At 48.5% G+C, this 23,141-nt stretch overlaps 20 non-coding genes and 3 pseudogenes across 20 annotated transcripts; 14 read left to right on the top strand and 9 right to left on the bottom strand.

Annotated features, from left to right (window-relative positions):
* The first annotated feature begins 138 nt into the window (after window positions 1-138).
* Window positions 139-302, top strand: LOC135026193 (U1 spliceosomal RNA). The gene has a single exon (XR_010222840.1). It is a non-coding gene; the product is annotated as a U1 spliceosomal RNA (small nuclear RNA).
* Window positions 303-454: 152 nt separating this feature from the next.
* Window positions 455-596, top strand: LOC135026168 (U1 spliceosomal RNA; annotated as a pseudogene).
* A 694-nt stretch (window positions 597-1,290) lies between these two features.
* Window positions 1,291-1,454, top strand: LOC135026111 (U1 spliceosomal RNA). Its single transcript, XR_010222774.1, has one exon. It is a non-coding gene; the product is annotated as a U1 spliceosomal RNA (small nuclear RNA).
* Window positions 1,455-1,606: 152 nt separating this feature from the next.
* Window positions 1,607-1,770, top strand: LOC135026152 (U1 spliceosomal RNA). The gene has a single exon (XR_010222805.1). It is a non-coding gene; the product is annotated as a U1 spliceosomal RNA (small nuclear RNA).
* A 671-nt stretch (window positions 1,771-2,441) lies between these two features.
* LOC135026277 (U1 spliceosomal RNA) lies at window positions 2,442-2,605 on the top strand. Its single transcript, XR_010222917.1, has one exon. It is a non-coding gene; the product is annotated as a U1 spliceosomal RNA (small nuclear RNA).
* Window positions 2,606-2,757: 152 nt separating this feature from the next.
* On the top strand, window positions 2,758-2,920 carry LOC135026127 (U1 spliceosomal RNA). The gene has a single exon (XR_010222790.1). It is a non-coding gene; the product is annotated as a U1 spliceosomal RNA (small nuclear RNA).
* A 674-nt stretch (window positions 2,921-3,594) lies between these two features.
* LOC135026278 (U1 spliceosomal RNA) lies at window positions 3,595-3,758 on the top strand. Its single transcript, XR_010222918.1, has one exon. It is a non-coding gene; the product is annotated as a U1 spliceosomal RNA (small nuclear RNA).
* Window positions 3,759-3,909: 151 nt separating this feature from the next.
* Window positions 3,910-4,072, top strand: LOC135026148 (U1 spliceosomal RNA). The gene has a single exon (XR_010222801.1). It is a non-coding gene; the product is annotated as a U1 spliceosomal RNA (small nuclear RNA).
* A 671-nt stretch (window positions 4,073-4,743) lies between these two features.
* On the top strand, window positions 4,744-4,907 carry LOC135026057 (U1 spliceosomal RNA). The gene has a single exon (XR_010222724.1). It is a non-coding gene; the product is annotated as a U1 spliceosomal RNA (small nuclear RNA).
* A 152-nt stretch (window positions 4,908-5,059) lies between these two features.
* On the top strand, window positions 5,060-5,201 carry LOC135026175 (U1 spliceosomal RNA; annotated as a pseudogene).
* A 695-nt stretch (window positions 5,202-5,896) lies between these two features.
* LOC135026062 (U1 spliceosomal RNA) lies at window positions 5,897-6,060 on the top strand. Its single transcript, XR_010222728.1, has one exon. It is a non-coding gene; the product is annotated as a U1 spliceosomal RNA (small nuclear RNA).
* A 152-nt stretch (window positions 6,061-6,212) lies between these two features.
* LOC135026139 (U1 spliceosomal RNA) lies at window positions 6,213-6,354 on the top strand (annotated as a pseudogene).
* A 696-nt stretch (window positions 6,355-7,050) lies between these two features.
* On the top strand, window positions 7,051-7,214 carry LOC135026257 (U1 spliceosomal RNA). The gene has a single exon (XR_010222898.1). It is a non-coding gene; the product is annotated as a U1 spliceosomal RNA (small nuclear RNA).
* Window positions 7,215-7,366: 152 nt separating this feature from the next.
* LOC135026115 (U1 spliceosomal RNA) lies at window positions 7,367-7,529 on the top strand. The gene has a single exon (XR_010222778.1). It is a non-coding gene; the product is annotated as a U1 spliceosomal RNA (small nuclear RNA).
* A 9,241-nt stretch (window positions 7,530-16,770) lies between these two features.
* On the bottom strand, window positions 16,771-16,933 carry LOC135026076 (U1 spliceosomal RNA). Its single transcript, XR_010222742.1, has one exon. It is a non-coding gene; the product is annotated as a U1 spliceosomal RNA (small nuclear RNA).
* A 673-nt stretch (window positions 16,934-17,606) lies between these two features.
* LOC135026169 (U1 spliceosomal RNA) lies at window positions 17,607-17,769 on the bottom strand. The gene has a single exon (XR_010222820.1). It is a non-coding gene; the product is annotated as a U1 spliceosomal RNA (small nuclear RNA).
* Window positions 17,770-17,921: 152 nt separating this feature from the next.
* Window positions 17,922-18,085, bottom strand: LOC135026072 (U1 spliceosomal RNA). Its single transcript, XR_010222738.1, has one exon. It is a non-coding gene; the product is annotated as a U1 spliceosomal RNA (small nuclear RNA).
* A 655-nt stretch (window positions 18,086-18,740) lies between these two features.
* On the bottom strand, window positions 18,741-18,903 carry LOC135026114 (U1 spliceosomal RNA). Its single transcript, XR_010222777.1, has one exon. It is a non-coding gene; the product is annotated as a U1 spliceosomal RNA (small nuclear RNA).
* Window positions 18,904-19,055: 152 nt separating this feature from the next.
* Window positions 19,056-19,219, bottom strand: LOC135026071 (U1 spliceosomal RNA). Its single transcript, XR_010222737.1, has one exon. It is a non-coding gene; the product is annotated as a U1 spliceosomal RNA (small nuclear RNA).
* A 674-nt stretch (window positions 19,220-19,893) lies between these two features.
* Window positions 19,894-20,057, bottom strand: LOC135026097 (U1 spliceosomal RNA). Its single transcript, XR_010222761.1, has one exon. It is a non-coding gene; the product is annotated as a U1 spliceosomal RNA (small nuclear RNA).
* A 152-nt stretch (window positions 20,058-20,209) lies between these two features.
* On the bottom strand, window positions 20,210-20,373 carry LOC135026054 (U1 spliceosomal RNA). The gene has a single exon (XR_010222721.1). It is a non-coding gene; the product is annotated as a U1 spliceosomal RNA (small nuclear RNA).
* Window positions 20,374-21,044: 671 nt separating this feature from the next.
* LOC135026126 (U1 spliceosomal RNA) lies at window positions 21,045-21,207 on the bottom strand. Its single transcript, XR_010222789.1, has one exon. It is a non-coding gene; the product is annotated as a U1 spliceosomal RNA (small nuclear RNA).
* A 152-nt stretch (window positions 21,208-21,359) lies between these two features.
* LOC135026064 (U1 spliceosomal RNA) lies at window positions 21,360-21,523 on the bottom strand. The gene has a single exon (XR_010222730.1). It is a non-coding gene; the product is annotated as a U1 spliceosomal RNA (small nuclear RNA).
* Window positions 21,524-23,141: the final 1,618 nt, after the last annotated feature.

Below are 23,141 nucleotides of genomic sequence, written 5' to 3'. Positions count from 1 at the left end.
CATGTTCATCTGAAAATATGTGTTCTCCCTGCAGTTGTTGTCCCCAGATGAGAGTTCCCTTGTGCTGCCTCAGTTGAATCTCCTTTACTTGACAGAGATGTGCCTGAGCAGCGGCCCTCCCCAGCCCTATCCCAAATCATACTTATTTTGCATAGGAGATACCATGGTCATGAAGATTGTTCTCCCAGGGTTAGGTTCATTCATTGCATTCTGGGTATGCTGACCCCTGTGATTTCCCCAAATGTGGGAAACTCAACTGCATTATTTGTGGTAGTGGGGGACTGTGTTTGTGCTTTCCTCTGGTCAGCTCTGGTAAAAGTCAGATTTCTTTGTCTCAGATCTTCCTCTAGCCTTGTTCTTCTTTCGAGAGTTCCCTTGTGCTGCCTCAGTTGGATCTCCTTCACTTGACAGGGGGGTGCCCGAGCAGCGACCCTCCCCAGCTCTAGCCCAACTCCTACTTACCTGCCAGGTGAGATACTATGATCATGTAGGTGCTTCTCCCAGGGCAAGGCTCACCCATTGCACTCTGGGTGTGCTGCCCCTGCGATTTCCCCAAATGTGGGAAACTTGACTGCATAATTTGTGTTTCCCCTGGTCGGCTCTCATATAATTCAGATCTCTTTGTCTCAGGTCTCTCTCCAGCCTAGTTTGCTGTCTGTTTCCACTTCTTTTTTCTTGAGCCCCTCCCTTCTATACCCTTGTGGACTCTAATGACTTCTCCTCCTGTCTGCTTACTTTGTGCCTTCCAACGCACAATGCAAACTACAGGTAGTGCTGCAGGGCCCACACCCTTTTACATGCCTTTCAGAGCAGCTCTGGAGCTGTTACAGTGCCCAGCTGCTGCAAGAAATCAGCTTGAATGCTTCAGGGGCTGGGGCATAGCCAACATGAGCCCCACACCGACGGAGGGTGGAGGTGTTTAATGCGAACTAAGGGTCATCCAAGCGCCGCAAAAGGCCACCATGCCCTGCATACCCCTTTTCTCTTTTCATATGCAGATGAGGGTTCCAGCCAACTTTGGCCCACTGCTTGGATGACATCACCGTATGCAAATCCGTCTTCTGCAGACCTTCCCCCAGGAATGCTTGTACTAGTTGTTGCATTTGGTTTGTTGTTTGGGGTGCTTCAGTATTAGGCAGCCTTCTGCTCTCCCATGGTTATCTGAAAATATGTGTTCTCCCTGCAGTTGTTGTCCCCAGATGAGAGTTCCCTTGTGCTGCCTCAGTTGAATCTCCTTTACTTGACAGAGATGTGCCTGAGCAGCGGCCCTCCCCAGCCCTATCCCAAATCATACTTATTTTGCATAGGAGATACCATGGTCATGAAGATTGTTCTCCCAGGGTGAGGTTCATTCATTGCATTCTGGGTATGCTGACCCCTGTGATTTCCCCAAATGTGGGAAACTCGACTGCATTATTTGTGGTAGTGGGGGACTGTGTTTGTGCTTTCCTCTGGTCAGCTCTGGTAAAAGTCAGATTTCTTTGTCTCAGATCTTCCTCTAGCCTTGTTCTTTTTTTGAGAGTTTCCTTGTGCTGCCTCAGTTGGATCTCCTTCACTTGACAGGGGGGTGCCCGAGCAGCGACCCTCCCCAGCTCAAGCCCAACTCCTACTTACCTGCCAGGTGAGATACTATGATCAGGAAGGTGCTTCTCCCAGGGCAAGGCTCACCCATTGCACTCTGGGTGTGCTGCTCCTACGATTTCCCCAAATGTGGGACACTTGATTGCATAATTTGTGTTTCCTCTGGTCGGCTACTCGTATAATTCAGATCTCTTTGTCTCAGGTCTCTCTTTAGCCTAGTTTGCTGTCTGTTTCCACTTCTCTTTTCTTGAGCCCCTGCCTTCTATGCCCTTGTGCACTCTCCTGACTTCTCCTGTCTGCTTACTTTGTGCCTTCCAACGCACAATGCAAACTACAGGTAGTGCTGCAGGGCCAACACCCTTTTACTTGCCTTACAGAGCAGCTCTGGAGCTGTTACAGTGCCCAGCTGCTGCAAGAAATCTGCTTGAATGCTTCAGGGGATGGGGCATGGCCAACATGAGCCCCACACCAAAGGAGGGTGGAGGTGTTTAATGCAAACTAGGGGTCATCCAAGCACCGCAAAAGGCCGCCATGCCCTGCACGCCCCTTTTCTCTTTTCATATGCAGATGAGGGTTGAAGCCAACTTTGACCAACTGCTTGGATGACATCACCGTATGCAAATCCGTCTTCTGCAGAACTTCCCCCAGGAATGCTTGCACTAGTTGTTGCATTTGGTTTGTTGTTTGGGGGTGCTTCAGTATTAGGCAGCCTTCTGCCCTCCCATGTTCATCTAAAAATATGTGTTCTCCCTGCAGTTGTTGTCCCCAGATGAGAGTTCCCTTGTGCTGCCTCAGTTGAATCTCCTTTACTTGACAGAGATGTGCATGAGCAGCGGCCCTCCCCAGCCCTATTCCAAATCATACTTATTTTGCATAGGAGATACCATGGTCATGAAGATTGTTCTCTCAGGGTGAGGTTCATTCATTGCATTTTGGGTATGCTGACCCCTGTGATTTCCCCAAATGTGGGAAACTTGACTGCATTATTTGTGGTAGTGGGGGACTGTGTTTGTGCTTTCCTCTGGTCAGCTCTGGTAAAAGTCAGATTTCTTTGTCTCATATTTTACTCTAGCCTTGTTCTTCTTTCGAGAGTTCCCTTGTGCTGCCTCAGTTGGATCTCCTTCACTTGACAGGGGGGTACCCGAGCAGCGACCCTCCCCAGCTCTAGCCCAAATCCTACTTACCTGCCAGGTGAGATACTATGATCATGAAGGTGCTTCTCCCAGGGCAAGGCTCACCCATTGCACTCTGGGTGTGCTGCTCCTGCGATTTCCCCAAATGTGGGAAACTTGACTGCATAATTTGTGTTTCCCCTGGTCGGCTCTCGTATAATTCAGATCTCTTTGTCTCAGGTCTCTCTCCAGCCTAGTTTGCTGTCTGTTTCCACTTCTCTTTTCTTGAGCCGCTCTCTTCTATGCCCTTGCGCACTATCCTGACTTCTCCTCCTCTCTGCTTACTTTGTGCCTTCCAAAGCACAATGCGAACTACAGGTAGTGCTGCAGGGCCCACACCCTTTTACTTGCCTTACAGAGCAGCTCTGGAGCTGTTACAGTGCCCAGATGCTGCAAGAAATCAGCTTGAATGCTTCAGGGGCTGGGGCATAGCCAACATGAGCCCCACACCGAAGGAGGGTGGAGGTGTTTAATGCGAACTAGGGGTCATCCAAGCGCCGCAAAAGGCCGCCATGCCCTGCACGCCCCTTTTCTCTTTTCATATGCAGACGAGGGTTGAAGCCAACTTTGACCCACTGCTTGGATGACATCACCATATGCAAATCCATCTGCTGCAGGCCTTCCCCCAGGAATGCTTGCACTAGTTGTTGCATTTGGTTTGTTGTTTGGGGGTGCTTCAGTATTAGGCAGCCTTCTGCCCTCCCATGTTCTTCTGAAAATATGTGTTCTCCCTGCAGTTGTTGTCCCCAGATGAGAGTTCCCTTGTGCTGCCTCAGTTGAATCTCCTTTACTTGACAGAGATGTGCCTGAGCAGCGGCCCTCCCCAGCCCTATCCCAAATCATACTTATTTTGCATAGGAGATACCATGGTCATGAAGATTGTTCTCCCAGGGTGAGGTTCATTCATTGCATTCAGGGTATGCTGACCCCTGTGATTTCCCCAAATGTGGGAAACTCGACTGCATTATTTGTGGTAGTAGCGGACTGTGTTTGTGCTTTCCTCTGGTCAGCTCTGGTAAAAGTCAGATTTCTTTGTCTCAGATCTTCCTCTAGCCTTGTTCTTCTTTCGAGAGTCCCTTGTGCTGCCTCAGTTGGATCTCCTTCACTTGACAGGGGGGTACCCGAGCAGCGACCCTCCCCAGCTCTAGCCCAACTTCTACTTACCTGGCAGGTGAGATACTATGATCATGTAGGTGCTTCTCCCAGGGCAAGGCTCACCCATTGCACTCTGGGTGTGCTGCTCCTGCGTTTTCCCTAAATGTGGGAAACTTGACTGCATAATTTGTGTTTCCCCTGGTCGGCTCTCGTATAATTCAGATCTCTTTGTCTCAGGTCTCTCTTCAGCCTAGTTTGCTGTCTGGTTCCACTTCTCTTTTCTTGAGCCGCTCCCTTCTATGCCCTTGCGCACTATCCTGACTTCTCCCGTCTGCTTACTTTGTGCCTTCCAATGCACAATGCAAACTACAGGTAGTGCAGCAGGGCCCACACCCTTTTACTTGCCTTACAGAGCAGCTCTGGAGCTGTTACAGTGCCCAGCTGCTGCAAGAAATCATCTTGAATGCTTCAGGGGATGGGGCATGGCCAACATGAGCCCCACACCAAAGGAGGGTGGGGGTGTTTAATGCGAAAAAGGGGTCATCCAAGCACCGCAAAAGGCCGCCATGCCCTGCACGCCCCTTTTCTCTTTTCATATGCAGATGAGGGTTGAAGCCAACTTTGACCCACTGCTTGGATGACATCACCATATGCAAATCCGTCTTCTGCAGAACTTCCCCCAGGAATGCTTGTACTAGTTGTTGCATTTGGTTTGTTGTTTGGGGGTGCTTCAGTATTAGGCAGCCTTCTGCCCTCCAATGTTCATCTGAAAATATGTGTTCTCCCTGCAGTTGTTGTCCCCAGATGAGAGTTCCCTTGTGCTGCCTCAGTTGAATCTCCTTTACTTGACAGAGATGTGCATGAGCAGCGGCCCTCCCCAGCCCTATTCCAAATCATACTTATTTTGCATAGGAGATACCATGGTCATGAAGATTGTTCTCCCAGGGTGAGGTTCATTCATTGCATTCTGGGTATGCTGACCTCTGTGATTTCCCCAAATGTGGGAAACTCGACTGCTTTATTTGTGGTAGTGGGGGACTGTGTTTGTGTTTTCCTCTGGTCAGCTCTGGTAAAAGTCAGATTTCTTTGTTTCAGATCTTCCTCTAGCCTTGTTCTTCTTTCGAGAGTTCCCTTGTGCTGCCTCAGTTGGATCTCCTTCACTTGACAGGGGGGTGCCCGAGCAGCGACCCTCCCCAGCTCTAGCCCAACTCCTACTTACCTGCCAGGTGAGATACTATGATCATGAAGGTGCTTCTCCCAGGGCAAGGCCCACCCATTGCACTCTGGGTGTGCTGCCCCTGCGATTTCCCGAAATGTGGGAAACTTGACTGCATAATTTGTGTTTCCCCTGGTCGGCTCTCGTATAATTTAGATCTCTTTGTCTCAGGTCTCTCTCCAGCCTAGTTTGCTGTCTGTTTCCACTTCTTTTTTCTTGAGCCCCTCCCATCTATACCCTTGTGCACTATCCTGACTTCTCCTCCCGTCTGCTTACTTTGTGCCTTCCAATGCACAATGCAAACTACAGGTAGTGCTGCAGGGCCCACACCCTTTTACTTGCCTTACAGAGCAGCTCTGGAGCTGTTACAGTGCCCAGCTGCTGCAAGAAATCAGCTTGAATGCTTCAGGGGCTGGGGCATAGCCAACATGAGCCCCACACCGAAGGAGGGTGGAGGTGTTTAATGCAAACTAGGGGTCAGACAAGCGCCGCAAAAGGCCACCATGCCCTGCACGCCCCTTTTCTGTTTTCATATGCAGACGAGGGTTGAAGCCAACTTTGACCCACTGCTTGGATGACATCACCATATGCAAATCCATCTGCGGCAGGCCTTCCCCCAGGAATGCTTGCACTAGTTGTTGCATTTGGTTTGTTGTTTGGGGGTGCTTCAGTATTAGGCAGCCTTCTGCCCTCCCATGTTCATCTGAAAATATATGTTCTCCCTGCAGTTGTTGTCCCCAGATGAGAGTTCCCTTGTGCTGCCTCATTTGAATCTCCTTTACTTGACAGAGATGTGCCTGAGCAGCGGCCCTCCCCAGCCCTATCCCAAATCATACTTATTTTGCATAGGAGATACCATGGTCATGAAGATTATTCTCCCAGGGTGAGGTTCATTCATTGCATTCTGGGTATGCTGACCCCTGTGATTTCCCCAAATGTGGGAAACTCGACTGCTTTATTTGTGGTAGTGGGGGACTGTGTTTGTGTTTTCCTCTGGTCAGCTCTGGTAAAAGTCAGATTTCTTTGTTTCAGATCTTCCTCTAGCCTTGTTCTTCTTTCAAGAGTTCCCTTGTGCTGCCTCAGTTGGATCTCCTTCACTTGACAGGGGGGTGCCCGAGCAGCGACCCTCCCCAGCTCTAGCCCAACTCCTACTTACCTGCCAGGTGAGATACTATGATCATGAAGGTGCTTCTCCCAGGGCAAGGCTCACCCATTGCACTCTGGGTGTGCTGCCCCTGCGATTTCCCCAAATGTGGGAAACTTGACTGCATAATTTGTGTTTCCCCTGGTCGGCTCTCATATAATTCAGATCTCTTTGTCTCAGGTCTCTCTCCAGCCTAGTTTGCTGTCTGTTTCCACTTCTTTTTTCTTGAGCCCCTCCCTTCTATACCCTTGTGCACTATCCTGACTTCTGCTCCCGTCTGCTTACTTTGTGCCTTCCAATGTACAATGCAAACTACAGGTAGTGCTGCAGGGCCCACACCCTTTTACTTGCCTTACAGAGCAGCTCTGGAGCTGTTACAGTGCCCAGCTGCTGCAAGAAATCAGCTTGAATGCTTCAGGGGATGGGGCATGGCCAACATGAGCCCCACACCAAAGGAGGGTGGAGGTGTTTAATGCGAACTAGGGGTCATCCAAGCACCGCAAAAGGCCGCCATGCCCTGCACGCCCCTTTTCTCTTTTCATATGCAGATGAGGGTTGAAGCCAACTTTGACCCACTGCTTGGATGACATCAAAGTATGCAAATCCGTCTTCTGCAGAACTTCCCCCAGGAATGCTTGCACTAGTTGTTGCATTTGGTTTGTTGTTTGGGGGTGCTTCAGTATTATGCAAGCCTTCTGCCCTCCCATGTTCATCTGAAAATATGTGTTCTCCCTGCAGTTGTTGTCCCCAGATGAGAGTTCCCTTGTGCTGCCTCAGTCGAATCTCCTTTACTTGACAGAGATGTGCATGAGCAGCGGCCCTCCCCAGCCCTATTCCAAATCATACTTATTTTGCATAGGAGATACCATGGTCATGAAGATTGTTCTCCCAGGGTGAGGTTCATTCATTGCATTTTGGGTATGCTGACCCCTGTGATTTCCCCAAATGTGGGAAACTTGACTGCATTATTTGTGGTAGTGGGGGACTGTGTTTGTGCTTTCCTCTGGTCAGCTCTGGTAAAAGTCAGATTTCTTTGTCTCAGATTTTCCTCTAGCCTTGTTCTTCTTTCGAGAGTTCCCTTGTGCTGCCTCAGTTGGATCTCCTTCACTTTACAGGGGGGTACCCGAGCAGCGACCCTCCCCAGCTCTAGCCCAACTCCTACTTACCTGCCAGGTGAGATACTATGATCATGAAGGTGCTTCTCCCAGGGCAAGGCTCACCCATTGCACTCTGGGTGTGCTGCCCCTGCGATTTCCCCAAATGTGGGAAACTTGACTGCATAATTTGTGTTTCCCCTGGTCGGCTCTCGTATAATTCAGATCTCTTTGTCTCAGGTCTCTCTCCAGCCTAGTTTGCTGTCTGTTTCCACTTCTCTTTTCTTGAGCTGCTCCCTTCTATGCCCTTGCGCACTATCCTGACTTATCCTCCTGTCTGCTTACTTTGTGCCTTCAAACGCACAATGCGAACTACAGGTAGTGCTGCAGGGCCCACACCCTTTTAGTTGCCTTACAGAGCAGCTCTGGAGCTGTTACAGTGCCCAGCTGCTGCAAGAAATCAGCTTGAATGCTTCAGGGGCTGGGGCAGAGCCAGCATGAGCCCCACACAAAAGGAGGGTGGGGGTGTTTAATGCGAACTAAGGGTCATCCAAGCACCGCAAAAGGCCGCCATGCCCTGCATGCCCCTTTTCTCTTTTCATATGCAGATGAGGGTTCCAGCCAACTTTGGCCCACTGCTTGGATGACATCACCGTATGCAAATCCGTCTTCTGCAGACCTTCCCCCAGGAATGCTTGTACTAGTTGTTGCATATGGTTTGATATTTGATGGTGCTTCAGTATTAGGCAGCCTTCCGCCCTCCCATGTTCATCTGAAAAGATGTGGTCTCCCTGCAGTTGTTGTCCCCAGACGAGAGTTCCCTTGTGCTTCCTCAGTTGAATCTCCTTAACTTGACGGGGGAGGGGCTGCCCGAGCAGCCACCCTCCCCAGCCCTATCCCAACTCATACTTATTTTGCAAATGAGATCTCTTGATCATGAAGATTGTTCTCACAGGGTGAGGTTCATCCATTATATTTTAAAATAGGAAGGTACAAATTACATATTTGAATTGCATCTATGTGTTGGATTCAAATGTGTCCCCCCCCTTCCTTTCTCAATTGTGCCCGTCAGCAGCTATTCTAAGGTTGCTGCCAATGGGTGTGACACATTAATTTCTTCTGTGGGGTACACTGGACTCCACAAGGATTCACATTGGGGTGTAGAGTAGGATCTTGATCTGAGGCACCAACCGGCTCAAAGCTTTTGACTGTTCCCAAGAAGCTCAGTGCATTCTCCTCTATAACCCCGTTTCCATGAACAGGGAGCTCAGTTTGTAGTTGGTGCCTTCAGTAGCAGGCCAATTAACAGGGGCCTGCCTCAGGCAGCCTATTCTTAGCTATTAATTTTGACAAGAAAAGAAGAACTTGTTTTATGAGAATCTACAAGGGCTGCAGCAGGCTAGGTCTAATAGACATCTTTACTGCAGCTTCATCACTCCCAGCGGCGCTGTATACTCCCGTGCCCTGGTTGCTGGGTCACTGCAGCGGAGGCTCCGGTTTCTTCCTAAGGTCAGTCACACACACACCGCCCTTCCGGATCACGAGGCCGCTGATGAAGGGGAGCGTGGCCGTAGGGGGTGGACCGTGTGCGCACTGGCGTGGACACTGATTACTGGGCAGCCGCTCCACTAGCCACCAGGTACAGTTAAGGAGCACAGGTCTGGGGGTTTTTCTCCTATATTAAACCAATTTTGTACTGCCCGCAGCGCATTGTGATAGGTAATAGGGCCTGATTCAGGTTGGATTGCAATCACAATAAGCGATCCAACTGCAAAAATTGCTAAGAGCATACGCATGTGCCTGCATTTTCTGCGGCACCCCGCAGAGAATGCGATCGCCTCTGCCTGTCAATCGGGGCAGGGGGGGAGAGGGGGGTCAGCAACACTCCATTTCCAAGTCAGGGATGGAGCGGTGCGGGGGCAAGGCTTCAAAATGGGGTCTGCAATGGAGGAGACACAGGGGGCGTGGTCACAGCGGCTGTATGACATCACATTCAGCCGCTGTGATCACAAAAATGGTGGCGGCTTCCTGCGCGCACATACAGTCTGCACCAGCAGGAGGCTACACCATTTTTTATGATCACGCTGAACTGCAGTGCGACTGCAATTACAGCATGGTCAAGAAGGGAGGCGTCATGCTGGGTGGCCATTAGAGATGAGCGGGTTCGGTTCCTCGGAATCCGAACCCGCCCGAACTTCACCCTTTTTTGCACGGGTCCGAGCAGACTCGGATCCTCCCGCCTTGCTCGGTTAACCCGAGCGCGCCCGAACGTCATCATCCCGCTGTCGGATTCTCACGAGACTCGGATTCTATATAAGGAGCCGCGCGTCGCCGCCATTTTCACACGTGCATTGAGATTGATAGGGAGAGGACGTGGCTGGCGTCCTCTCCGTTTAGATTAGAAGATAGAGACGAGTGACATTTGATTTACTACTAATTTGGGGAGCAGTTGAACTTGTCAGGAGTACTCAGTAGTGCAGAGTTTTGCTGATAGTGACCACCAGTTTTATTATTTATAATCCGTTCTCTGCCTGAAAAAAAACGATACACATACCATATATGTGCTCAGCCTCAGTGTGCTGCATGATATATCATCTATGTATATCTGACTGTGCTGAGTACTCACTGCTCACACAGCTTAATTGTGGGGGAGACTGGGGAGCAGTTATAGCAGGAGTACAGTGCACACTTTTGCTGCCAGTGTGACCACCAGTATATTGTCTGCCTGAAAAAGTTAAACACTCCTGTGGTGTTTTTTTTTTTATTCTATAAACGCATTCTGCTGACAGTGTCCAGCAGGTCCGTCATACATTATATTATATAAATATTTACCTGCAGTAGTGTTATATTTTTTTTTCATCTCTATCATCTTTATCATCTCTATATTAGCAGACGCAGTACGGTAGTCCACGGCTGTGGCTATCTCTGTGTCGTCAGTGCTCGTCCATAATTGTATACCTACCTACCTGTGGTGGTTTTTTTTTTCTATCTTCTTCATACTAGTAGTTTAGGAGTCTGCTGACAGTGTCCACCAGGTCCATCATTATATTATATACCTACAGTAGTAATATATTTATTATATTATCTATACTAGCAGACGCAGTACGGTAGTACACGGCTGTGGCTATCTCTGTGTCGTCAGTGCTCGTCCATAATTGTATACCTACCTGTGGTGGGGTTTTTTTTTCTATCTTCTTCATACTAGTAGTTTAGGAGTCTGCTGACAGTGTCCACCAGGTCCGTCATTATATTATATACCTACAGTAGTAATATATTTAGTATATTATCTATACTAGCAGACGCAGTACGGTAGTCCACGGCTGTACCTACCTCTGTGTCGTCACTCGTCCATAATTGTATACCTAACTGTGGTGGGGTTTTTTTTTCTATCTTCTTCATACTAGTAGTTTAGGAGTCTGCTGACAGTGTCCACCAGGTCCGTCATTATATTATATACCTACAGTAGTAATATATTTAGTATATTATCTATACTAGCAGACGCAGTACTGTAGTCCACGGCTGTACCTACCTCTGTGTCGTCACTCGTCCATAATTGTATACCTACCTGTGGTGGGTTTTTTTTTTCTATCTTCTTCATACTAGTAGTTTAGCAGTCTGCTGACAGTGTCCACCAGGTCCGTCATTATATTATATACCTACAGTAGTAATATATTTAGTATATTATCTATGCTAGCAGACGCAGTACGGTAGGCCACGGCTGTGGCTATCTCTGTGTCGTCAGTGCTCGTCCATAATTGTATACCTACCTACCTGTGGTGGGGTTTTTTTTCTATCTTCTTCATACTAGTAGTTTAGGAGTCTGCTGACAGTGTCCACCAGGTCCGTCATTATATTATATACCTACAGTAGTAATATATTTAGTATATTATCTATACCAGCAGACGCAGTACGGTAGTCCACGGCTGTACCTACCTCTGTGTCGTCACTCGTCCATAATTGTATACCTACCTGTGGTGAAGTTTTTTTTCTATCTTCTTCATACTAGTAGTTTAGCAGTCTGCTGACAGTGTCCACCAGGTCCGTCATTATATAATATATACCTACAGTAGTTATATATATATTTTTTTTATATCATTAATTATCATCTCTATACTAGCAGACGCAGTACGGTAGTCCACGGCTGTAGCTACCTCTGTGTCGTCAGTCACTCGTCATCCATAAGTATACTAGTATCCATCCATCTCCATTGTTTACCTGAGGTGCCTTTTAGTTGTGCCTATTAAAATATGGAGAACAAAAATGTTGAGGTTCCAAAAATAGGGAAAGATCAAGATCCACTTCCACCTCGTGCTGAAGCTGCTGCCACTAGTCATGGCCGAGACGATGAAATTCCATCAACGTCGTCTGCCGAGGCCGATGCCCAATGTCATAGTACAGAGCATGTAAAATTCAAAACACAAAAGATCAGTAAAAAAAGGACTCAAAAATCTAAATAAAAATCGTCGGAGGAGAAGCGTAAACTTGCCAATATGCCATTTACCACACGGAGTGGCAAGGAACGGCTGAGGCCCTGGCCTATGTTCATGGCTAGTGGTTCAGCTTCACATGAGGATGGAAGCACTCAGCCTCTCGCTAGAAAAATGAAAAGACTTAAGCTGGCAAAAGCACAGCAAAGAACTGTGCGTTCTTCAAAATCACAAATCCACAAGGAGAGTCCAATTGTGTCAGTTGCGATGCCTGACCTTCCCAACACTGGACGTGAAGAGCATGCACCTTCCACCATTTGCACACCCCCTGCAAGTGCTGGAAGGAGCACCCGCAGTCCAGTTCCTGATAGTCAGATTGAAGATGTCAGTGTTGAAGTACACCAGGATGAGGAGGATATGGGTGTTGCTGGCGCTGGGGAGGTGAGGTGGTTTGTTTAAGTCAGGCACCCGGGGAGACACCTGTTGTCCGTGGGAGGAATATGGCCATTGACATGCCTGGTGAAAATACCAAAAAAAAATGCTCTTCGGTGTGGAAGTATTTCAACAGAAATGCGAACAACAGGTGTCAAGCCGTGTGTTGCCTTTGTCAAGCTGTAATAAGTAGGGGTAAGGACGTTAACCACCTCGGAACATCCTCCCTTATACGTCACCTGCAGCGCATTCATCATAAGTCAGTGACAAGTTCAAAAACTTTAGGCGACAGCGGAAGCAGTCCACTGACCAGTAAATCCCTTCCTCTTGTAACCAAGCTCACGCAAACCACCCCACCAACTCCCTCAGTGTCAATTTCCTCCTTCCCCAGGAATGCCAATAGTCCTGCAGGCCATGTCACTGGCAATTCTGATGAGTTCTCTCCTGCCTGGGATTCCTCCGATGCATCCTTGAGTGTAACGCCTACTGCTGCTGGCGCTGCTGTTGTTGCTGCTGGGAGTCGATGGTCATCCCAGAGGGGAAGTCGTAAGACCACTTTTACTACTTCCACCAAGCGATTGACTGTCCAACAGTCCTTTGCAAGGAAGATGAAATATCACAGCAGTCATCCTGCTGCAAAGCGGATAACTGAGGCCTTGGCATCCTGGGCGGTGAGAAACGTGGTTCCGGTATCCATCATTACTTCAGAGCCAACTATAGACTTGATTGAGGTACTGTGTCCCCGGTACCAAATACCATCTAGGTTCCATTTCTCTAGGCAGGCGATACCGAAAATGTACACAGACCTCAGAAAAAGACTCACCAGTGTCCTAAAAAATGCAGTTGTACCCAATGTCCACTTAACCACGGACATGTGGACAAGTGGGGCAGGGCAGACTCAGGACTATATGACTGTGACAGCCCACTGGGTAGATGTATTGACTCCCGCCGCAAGAACAGCAGCGGCGGCACCAGTAGCAGCATCTCGCAAACGCCAACTCTTTCCTAGGCAGGCTACGCTTTGTATCACCGCTTTCCAGAATACGCACACAGCTGAAAACCTCTTACGGCAACTGAGGAAGATCATCGCAGAATGGCTTACCCCAATTGGACTCTCCTGTGGATTTGTGGCATCGGACAGCGCCAGCAATATTGTGCGTGCATTATATCTGGGCAAATTCCAGCACGTCCCATGTTTTGCACATACCTTGAATTTGGTGGTGCAGAATTATTTAAAAAACGACAGGGGTGTGCAAGAGATGCTGTCGGTGGCCAGAAGAATTGCGGGACACTTTCGGCGTACAGGCACCACGTACAGAAGACTGGAGCAACACCAAAAACGCCTGAACCTGCCCTGCCATCATCTGAAGCAAGAAGTGGTAACGAGGTGGAATTCAACCCTCTATATGCTTCAGAGGATGGAGGAGCAGCAAAAGGCCATTCAAGCCTATACATCTAACCACGATATAGGAGGTGGAATGCACCTGTCTCAAGCGCAGTGGAGAATGATTTCAACGTTGTGCAAGGTTCTGCAACCTTTTGAACTTGCCACACGTGAAGTCAGTTCAGACACTGCCAGCCTGAGTCAGGTCATTCCCGTCATCAGGCTTTTGCAGAAGAAGCTGGAGACATTGAAGGAGGAGCTAAGACAGAGCGATTCCGCTAGGCATGTGGGACTTGTGGATGGAGCCCTTCATTCGCTTAACCAGGATTCACGGGTGGTCAATCTGTTGAAATCAGAGCACTACATTTTAGCCACCGTGCTCGATCCTAGATTTAAAACCTACGTTGTATCTCTCTTTCCGGCAGACACAAGTCTGCAGGGGTTCAAAGACCTGCTGGTGAGAAAATTATCAAGTCAAGTGGAACTTGATCGGTCAACAGCTCCTCCTTCACATTCTCCCGCAATTGGGGGTGCGAGGAAAAGGCTCAGAATTCCGAGTCCACCCGCTGGCGGTGATGCAGGGCAGTCTGGAGCGACTGCTGATGCTGACATCTGGTCCGGACTGAAGGACCTGCCAACGATTACGGACATGACGTCTACTGTCACTGCATATGATTCTCTCACCATTGAAAGAATGGTGGAGGATTATATGAGTGACCGCATCCAAGTAGGCACGTCAGACAGTCCGTACGTATACTGGCAGGAAAAAGAGGCAATTTGGAGGCCCTTGCACAAACTGGCTTTATTCTACCTAAGTTGCCCTCCCACAAGTAGTACTCCGAAAGAGTGTTTAGTGCCGCCGCTCACCTTGTCAGCAATCGGCGTACGAGGTTACTTCCAGAAAATGTGGAGAAGATGATGTTCATTAAAATGAATTATAATCAATTGCTCCGTGGAGACATTGACCAGCAGCAATTGCCTCCACAAAGTACACAGGGAGCTGAGATGGTAGATTCCAGTGGGGACGAATTGATAATCTGTGAGGAGGGGGATGTACACGGTGATGAATCGGAGGATGATGATGAGGTGGACATCTTGCCTCTGTAGAGCCAGTTTGTGCAAGGAGAGATTAATTGCTTCTTTTTTGGTGGGGGTCCAAACCAACCCGTCATTTCAGTCACAGTCGTGTGGCAGACCCTGTCACTGAAATGATGGGTTGGTTAAAGTGTGCATGTCCTGTTTATACAACATAAGGGTGGGTGGGAGGGCCCAAGGACAATTCCATCTTGCACCTCTTTTTTCTTTCATTTTTCTTTGCGTCATGTGCTGTTTGGGGAGTGTTTTTTGGAAGGGCCATCCTGCGTGACACTGCAGTGCCACTCCTAGATGGGCCAGGTGTTTGTGTCGGCCACTTGGGTCGCTGAGCTTAGTCACACAGCTACCTCATTGCGCCTCTTTTTTTCTTTGCGTCATGTGCTGTTTGGGGAGTGTTTTTTGGAAGGGCCATCCTGCGTGACACTGCAGTGACACTCCTAGATGGGCCAGGTGTTTGTGTCGGCCACTTGGGTCGCTGAGCTTAGTCACACAGCTACCTCATTGCGCCTCTTTTTTTCTTTGCGTCATGTGCTGTTTGGGGAGTGTTTTTTGGAAGGGCCATCCTGCGTGACACTGCAGTGCCACTCCTAGATGGGCCAGGTGTTTGTGTCGGCCACTTGGGTCGCTGAGCTTAGTCACACAGCTACCTCATTGCGCCTCTTTTTTTCTTTGCGTCATGTGCTGTTTGGGGAGTGTTTTTGGAAGGGCCATCCTGCGTGACACTGCAGTGCCACTCCTAGATGGGCCAGGTGTTTGTGTCGGCCACTTGGGTCGCTGAGCTTAGTCACACAGCTACCTCATTGCGCCTCTTTTTTTCTTTGCGTCATGTGCTGTTTGGGGAGTGTTTTTTGGAAGGGCCATCCTGCGTGACACTGCAGTGCCACTCCTAGATGGGCCAGGTGTTTGTGTCGGCCACTTGGGTCGCTGAGCTTAGTCACACAGCTACCTCATTGCGCCTCTTTTTTTCTTTGCGTCATGTGCTGTTTGGGGAGTGTTTTTTGGAAGGGCTATCCTGCGTGACACTGCAGTGCCACTCCTAGATGGGCCAGGTGTTTGTGTCGGCCACTTGGGTCGCTGAGCTTAGTCATCCAGCGACCTCGGTGCAAATTTTAGGACTAAAAATAATATTGTGAGGTGTAAGGTGTTAAGAATAGACTGAAAATGAGTGGAAATTATGGTTATTGAGGTTAATAATACTTTGGGATCAAAATGACTCCCAAATTCTATGAACAAGGGAAAATGTCATCATCCCGCTGTCGGATTCTCGCGAGATTCGGATTCCATATAAAGAGCTGCGCGTTGCCGCCATTTTTACTCGTGCATTGAAGAGAGAGCGGAGAGGACGTGGCTATGTTCTCTCAGTGGAAATCTCAATATCAGTGCTCAGTATCAGTGGATACTTATTGCTGCTCAGTAATACTAGTAGTGTGTCTCTCCTGCTCAGTGTCAGTTCTCAGTAGTATCCTCATCAGTGCTCAGTATCACTGCTCATTGTCTTGTGCTGCATTGTTGTGCTCAGCATACTACAGTACATTACTAATAGTCCAGTGCTGCATCTTGCTGCTCAGTGTCAGTTCTAGTATCCTCATCAGTGCTCACTATCACTGCTCATTGCATTGTGGTGTTCTGTATACTACAGTAACATAGTAATATAGTAACATATAGTAACATAGTTTTTGAGGTTGAATAGAGGCAAATTGCCCATCGTGTTCAACCTGTTTTAAGTTGTGATGATTCTACATACTTGCTTAATAATGTATTATGACTAGTTAGCTACTACAACTCATGTTACCCCCGGATTAACCATGTTGATATTTTAAGTATTATAAACTTGGATAGCTTTTTCATTCAGAAATGTATCCATTCCTTTTTTAAATCCAATTACAGAGTCCGCCATTACCACCTTCCCTGGCAGGGAATTCCACATCCTGATTGCCCTAACAGTGAAGATCATAGTATCTCACCTGGCAGGTAAGTAGGAGTTGGGCCAGAGCTGTGGAGGATTGCTGCTCGGGCACCCCCTGTGAAGTGAAGGAGATCCAACTGAGGCAGCACAAGGGAACTCTCAAAAGAAGAACAAGGCTAGAGGAAGATCTGAGACAAAGAAATCTGACTTTTACCAGAGCTGACCAGAGGAAAGCACAAACACAGTCCCCCACTACCACAAATAATGCAGTCGAGTTTCCCACATTTTGGAAATCACAGGGGTCAGCATACCCAGAATGCAATGAATGAACCTCACCCTGGGAGAACAATCTTCATGACCATGGTATCGCCTATGCAAAATAAGTATGATTTGGGATAGGGCTGGGGAGGGCCGCTGCTCAGGCACATCTCTGTCAAGTATAGGAGATTCAACTGAGGCAGCACAAGGGAACTCTCATCTGGGGACAACAACTGCAGGGAGAACACATATTTTCAGATGAACATGGGAGGGCAGAAGGCTGCCTAATACTGAAGCACCCCCAAACAACAAACCAAATGCAACAACTAGTACAAGCATTCCTGGGGGAAGTTCTGCAGAAGACGGATTTGCATATGGTGATGTCATCCAAGCAGTGGGCCAAAGTTGGCTGGAACCCTCATCTGCATATGAAAAGAGAAAAGGGGCGTGCAGGGCATGGCGGCCTTTTGCGGCGCTTGGATGACCCCTAGTTCGCATTAAACACCTCCACCCTCCTTTGGTGTGGGCTCATGTTGACAATGCCCCAGCCTCTGAAGCATTCAAGCTTATTTCTTACAGCAGCTTGGCACTGTAACAGCTCCAGAGCTGCTCTGTAAGGCAAGTAAAAGGGTGTGGGCCCTGCAGCACTACCTGTAGTTTGCATTGTGCATTGGAAGGCACAAAGTAAGCAGACAGGAGGAGAAGTCAGGATAGTGCACAAGGGTATAAAAGGGAGGGGCTCAAGAAAAAAGAAGTGGAAACAGACAGCAAACTAGGCTGGAGAGAGACCTGAGACAAAGAGATCTGAATTATACGAGAGCTGACCAGGGGAAACACAAATTCTGCAGTCAAGTTTCCCACATTTGGGGAAATCGCAGGGGCAGCACACCCAGAGTACAATGGGTGAGCCTTGCCCTGGGAGAAGCACCTTCATGATCATAGTATCTCACCTGGCAGGTAAGTAGGAGTTGGGCTAGAGCTGGGGAGGGTCGCTGCTCGGGCACCCCCCTGTCAAGTGAAGGAGATCCAACTGAGGCAGCACAAGGGAACTCTCGAAAGAAGAACAAGGCTAGAGGAAGATCTGAGACAAAGAAATCTGACTTTTACCAGAGCTGACCAGAGGAAAACACAAACACAGTCCCCCACTACAACAAATAATGCAGTCGAGTTTCCCACATTTGGGGAAATCACAGGGGTCAGCATACCCAGAATGCAATGAATGAACCTCACCCTGGGAGAACAATCTTCATGACCATGGTATCGCCTATGCAAAATAAGTATGATTTGGGATAGGGCTGGGGAGGGCCGCTGCTCAGGCACATCTCTGTCAAGTAATGGAGATTCAACTGAGGCAGCACAAGGGAACTCTCATCTGGGGACAACAACTGCAGGGAGAACACATATTTTCAGATGAACATGGGAGGGCAGAAGGCTGCCTAATACTGAAGCACCCCCAAACAACAAACCAAATGCAACAACTAGTGCAAGCATTCCGGGGGGAAGGCCTGCAGCAGATGGATTTGCATATGGTGATGTCATCCAAGCAGTGGGTCAAAGTTGGCTTCAACCCTCATCTGCATATGAAAAGAGAAAAGGGGCGTGCAGGGCATGGCGGCCTTTTGCGGCGCTTGGATGACCCCTAGTTCGCATTAAACACCTCCACCCTCCTTTGGTGTGGGGCTCATGTTGACAATGCCCTAGCCCCTGAAGCATTCAAGCTGATTTCTTACAGCAGCTTGGCACTGTAACAGCTCCAGAGCTGCTCTGTAAGGCAAGTAAAAGGGTGTGTAGTTTGCATTGTGCATTGGAAGGCACAAAGTAAGCAGACAGGAGGAGAAGTCAGGATAGTGCACAAGGGTATAAAAGGGAGGGGCTGAAGAAAAAAGAAGTGGAAACAGACAGCAAACTAGGCTGGAGAGAGACCTGAGACAAAGAGATCTGAATTATACGAGAGCCGACCAGGGGAAACACAAATTATGCAGTCAAGTTTCCCACATTTGGGGAAATCGCAGGGGCAGCACACCCAGAGTGCAATGGGTGAGCCTTGCCCTGGGAGAAGCACCTTCATGATCATAGTATCTCACCTGGCAGGTAAGTAGGAGTTGGGCTTGAGCTGGGGAGGGTCGCTGCTCGGGCACCCCCCTGTCAAGTGAAGGAGATCCAACTGAGGCAGCACAAGGGAACTCTCGAAAGAAGAACAAGGCTAGAGGAAGATCTGAGACAAAGAAATCTGACTTTTACCAGAGCTGACCAGAGGAAAACACAAACACAGTCCCCCACTACCACAAATAATGCAGTCGAGTTACCCACATTTGGGGAAATCACAGGGGTCAGCATACCCAGAATGCAATGAATGAACCTCACCCTGGGAGAATAATCTTCATGACCATGGTATCTCCTATGCAAAATAAGTATGATTTGGAATAGGGCTGGGGAGGGCCGCTGCTCAGGCACATCTCTGTCAAGTAAAGGAGATTCAACTGAGGCAGCACAAGGGAACTCTCATCTGGGGACAACAACTGCAGGGAGAACACATATTTTCAGATGAACATGGGAGGGCAGAAGGCTGCCTAATACTGAAGCACCCCCAAACAACAAACCAAATGCAACAACTAGTGCAAGCATTCCTGGGGGAAGGCCTGCCGCAGATGGATTTGCATATGGTGATGTCATCCAAGCAGTGGGTCAAAGTTGGCTTCAACCCTCATCTGCATATGAAAAGAGAAAAGGGGCGTGCAGGGCATGGCGGCCTTTTGCGGCGCTTGGATGACCCTTAGTTTGCATTAAACACCCCCACCCTCCTTCGGTGTGGGTCTCATGTTGGCCATGCCCCAGCCCCTGAAGCATTCAAGCTGATTTCTTGCGGCAGCTTGGCACTGTAACAGCTCCAGAGCTGCTCTGTAAGGCAAGTAAAAGGTTGTGGGCCCTGCAGCACTACCTGTAGTTTGCATTGTGCATTGGAAGGCACAAAGTAAGCAGACAGGAGGAGAAGTCAGGATAGTGCACAAGGGTATAAAAGGGAGGGGCTCAAGAAAAAAGAAGTGGAAACAGACAGCAAACTAGGCTGGAGAGAGACCTGAGACAAAGAGATCTGAATTACACGAGAGCCGACCAGGGGAAACACAAATTCTGCAGTCAAGTTTCCCACATTTGGGGAAATCGCAGGGGGCAGCACACCCAGAGTGCAATGGGTGAGCCTTGCCCTGGGAGAAGCACCTTCATGATCATAGTATCTCACCTGGCAGGTAAGTAGGAGTTGGGCTAGAGCTTGGGAGGGTCGCTGCTCGGGCACCCCCCTGTCAAGTGAAGGAGATTCAACTGAGGCAGCACAAGGGAACTCTCGAAAGGAGAACAAGGCTAGAGGAAGATCTGAGACAAAGAAATGTGACTTTTACCAGAGCTGACCAGAGGAAAACACAAACACAGTCCCCCACTACAACAAATAATGCAGTCGAGTTTCCCACATTTGGGGAAATCACAGGGGTCAGCATACCCAGAATGCAATGAATGAACCTCACCCTTGGAGAACAATCTTCATGACCATGGTATCTCCTATGCAAAATAAGTATGATTTGGGATAGGGCTGGGGAGGGCCGCTGCTCAGGCACATCTCTGTCAAGTAAAGGAGATTCAACTGAGGCAGCACAAGGGAACTCTCATCTGGGGACAACAACTGCAGGGAGAACACATATTTTCAGATGAACATGGGACGGCAGAAGGCTGCCTAATACTGAAGCACCCCCAAACAACAAACCAAATGCAACAACTAGTGCAAGCATTCCTGGGGGAAGGCCTGCAGCAGATGGATTTGCATATGGTGATGTCATCCAAGCAGTGGGTCAAAGTTGGCTTCAACCCTCGTCTGCATATGAAAAGAGAAAAGGGGCGTGCAGGGCATGGCGGCCTTTTGCGGCGCTTGGATGACCCCTAGTTCGCATTAAACACCTCCACCCTCCTTCGGTGTGGGGCTCATGTTGGCTATGCCCCAGCCCCTGAAGCATACAAGCTGATTTCTTGCAGCAGCTGGGCACTGTAACAGCTCTAGAGCTGCTCTGTACGGCAAGTAAAAGGGTGTGGGCCCTGCAGCACTACCTGTAGTTTGCATTGTGCTTTGGAAGGCACAAAGTAAGCAGACGGGAGAAGTAAGGATAGTGCGCAAGGGCATAGAAGGGAGCGGCTCAAGAAAAGAGAAGTGGAAACAGACAGCAAACTAGGCTGGAGAGAGACCTGAGACAAAGAGATCTGAATTATACGAGAGCCGACCAGGGGAAACACAAATTATGCAGTCAAGTTTCCCACATTTGGGGAAATCGCAGGAGCAGCACACCCAGAGTGCAATGGGTGAGCCTTGCCCTGGGAGAAGCACCTTCATGATCATAGTATCTCACCTGGCAGGTAAGTAGGAGTTGGGCTAGAGCTGGGGAGGGTCGCTGCTCGGGTACCCCCCTGTCAAGTGAAGGAGATCCAACTGAGGCAGCACAAGGGAATTCTCGAAAGAAGAACAAGGCTAGAGGAAGATCTGAGACAAAGAAATCTGACTTTTACCAGAGCTGACCAGAGGAAAGCACAAACACAGTCCTCCACTACCACAAATAATGCAGTCGAGTTTCCCACATTTGGGGAAATCACAGGGGTCAGCATACCCAGAATGCAATGAATGAACCTCACCCTGGGAGAACAATCTTCATGACCATGGTATCTCCTATGCAAAATAAGTATGATTTGGGATAGGGCTGGGGAGGGCCGCTGCTCAGGCACATCTCTGTCAAGTAAAGGAGAGATGGTCTGCCAGATTACATAATGCATACCAGAGCCATAACTAGACTTTTTGGTGCTCTGTGACAGATAATTATATGCCCCCCCCCTCCCCATTTTTGCAATATGGACAAAAGGTGCATGCCTTCTGGGGAAGGGGCATAACAAGATTGGTCTCAGAGAAAGCACATGAGATATGAAGATATATCTAGTATACTTGGCACTCAATGGTTTGTGGTATTGCCGGGGTGCACTCCTTAAATGCATATACAGTCACACATGGCATGTTTGTGCAAATGGCATATCAGCAGTCAGCACTAACTGGTGACATGCCATTTGTACAAGTAAGCCATGTGTGACTAATATATAAACATGCTTTATTAAATAACACCTCAAACTATCATACCCAGGATTCAAACCTATAACCTGTTGAATTCTAATCAAACACCCTACCCATTGAGCTACTTGATCCTGCATCTATTCTAACCTCCAAAAACAGATTCAGTTGCATCTTCCAGCGTGTTTTGTTTGCGCCTTTGCAAATGTCTTACATCGACAAACTTATTTAGTACTATTTTGCAAATAGGGTTAGATTGTCGCAACATTGTGTTCCCTAATTGCTTGATTTTTTAAATGCAACAATTGATAAAGACACCTGATAATTGCTCTGTGGAGTCTTATTTTGTGTTTTGTGTTTAGTCTTTAGATCTGAATTTGAATGTACTTGTGAACTAACTTAATTTCCTACTTCTAAATTCATTCCTAAATTCACTACTTACATGAATCCTGTAGTTGGGCATTTTGGGACTTTGATTGTGGGCATTGTTTTGTGTCCAGACCAGCAGCAGGTGGTGTGCATTTGCTGGAAAGGCATCGAAGACCTCCGATATGCTGCATCTCCTGATGTGTGTCTCCCTCAAGTGGCTGTCAGCAAATGCCTGCTAGACATGCATCATAGAACAGGCATGCTAAAACATGGGTCTTCAACCTGCGACCCTCCAGCTGCTGTGGAACTACACATCCCAGCATGCCCTGCCTCAGTTTTAGCATACCTTAATAGCAAAACTGTGGCAGGGCATGCTGGGATGTGTAGTTTCACAGCAGCTGGAGGGCCACAGGATGAAGACCCATGTGCTAGAGCCAAGCCAGCTAGAGCTCGGTGGTTGGGTGGGTGGTGTGTCGGATGTGGAGCACATGCAAATGATTGTGTATCATCCAGCTAGTGAGAGAGAAAACTCATGCAGGAGTGTGCCTGCTTGTCAGTGGGTTATGCACCTTGCCAGACGTTAAATCTACATAGAGCAGCTGGAGGGGACAAGAGCAGGTTTGCAAAATATAGATAGAAGAGCATATATGCTGGCGCATTCTCCATGATTGTGTCAGCTTATGTTTTGGTGCACTGCACTTTCCTCCACTAAGTTTTAGCCATTTTTGTTAAGCTCAAGTGTAGTTGCTTCTCGGCCTTTTGGCTGTGATCTTGTATCGTGGTTGAAGGGTCTGCTGGAGGGAGGGATTGTTTTCTTCATTGGCGAAAGACCAAAGATATTCCAGGATGGAAGGCTTGGGAACACTATCTGTTTTT

The sequence above is a fragment of the Pseudophryne corroboree genome, unplaced genomic scaffold, assembly GCF_028390025.1.
Source record: "Pseudophryne corroboree isolate aPseCor3 unplaced genomic scaffold, aPseCor3.hap2 scaffold_430, whole genome shotgun sequence".
NCBI lineage: Eukaryota > Metazoa > Chordata > Amphibia > Anura > Myobatrachidae > Pseudophryne > Pseudophryne corroboree.
Note: the sequence above shows the minus strand (reverse complement) of the source record. Positions and strands in the feature narration are given on the sequence as shown.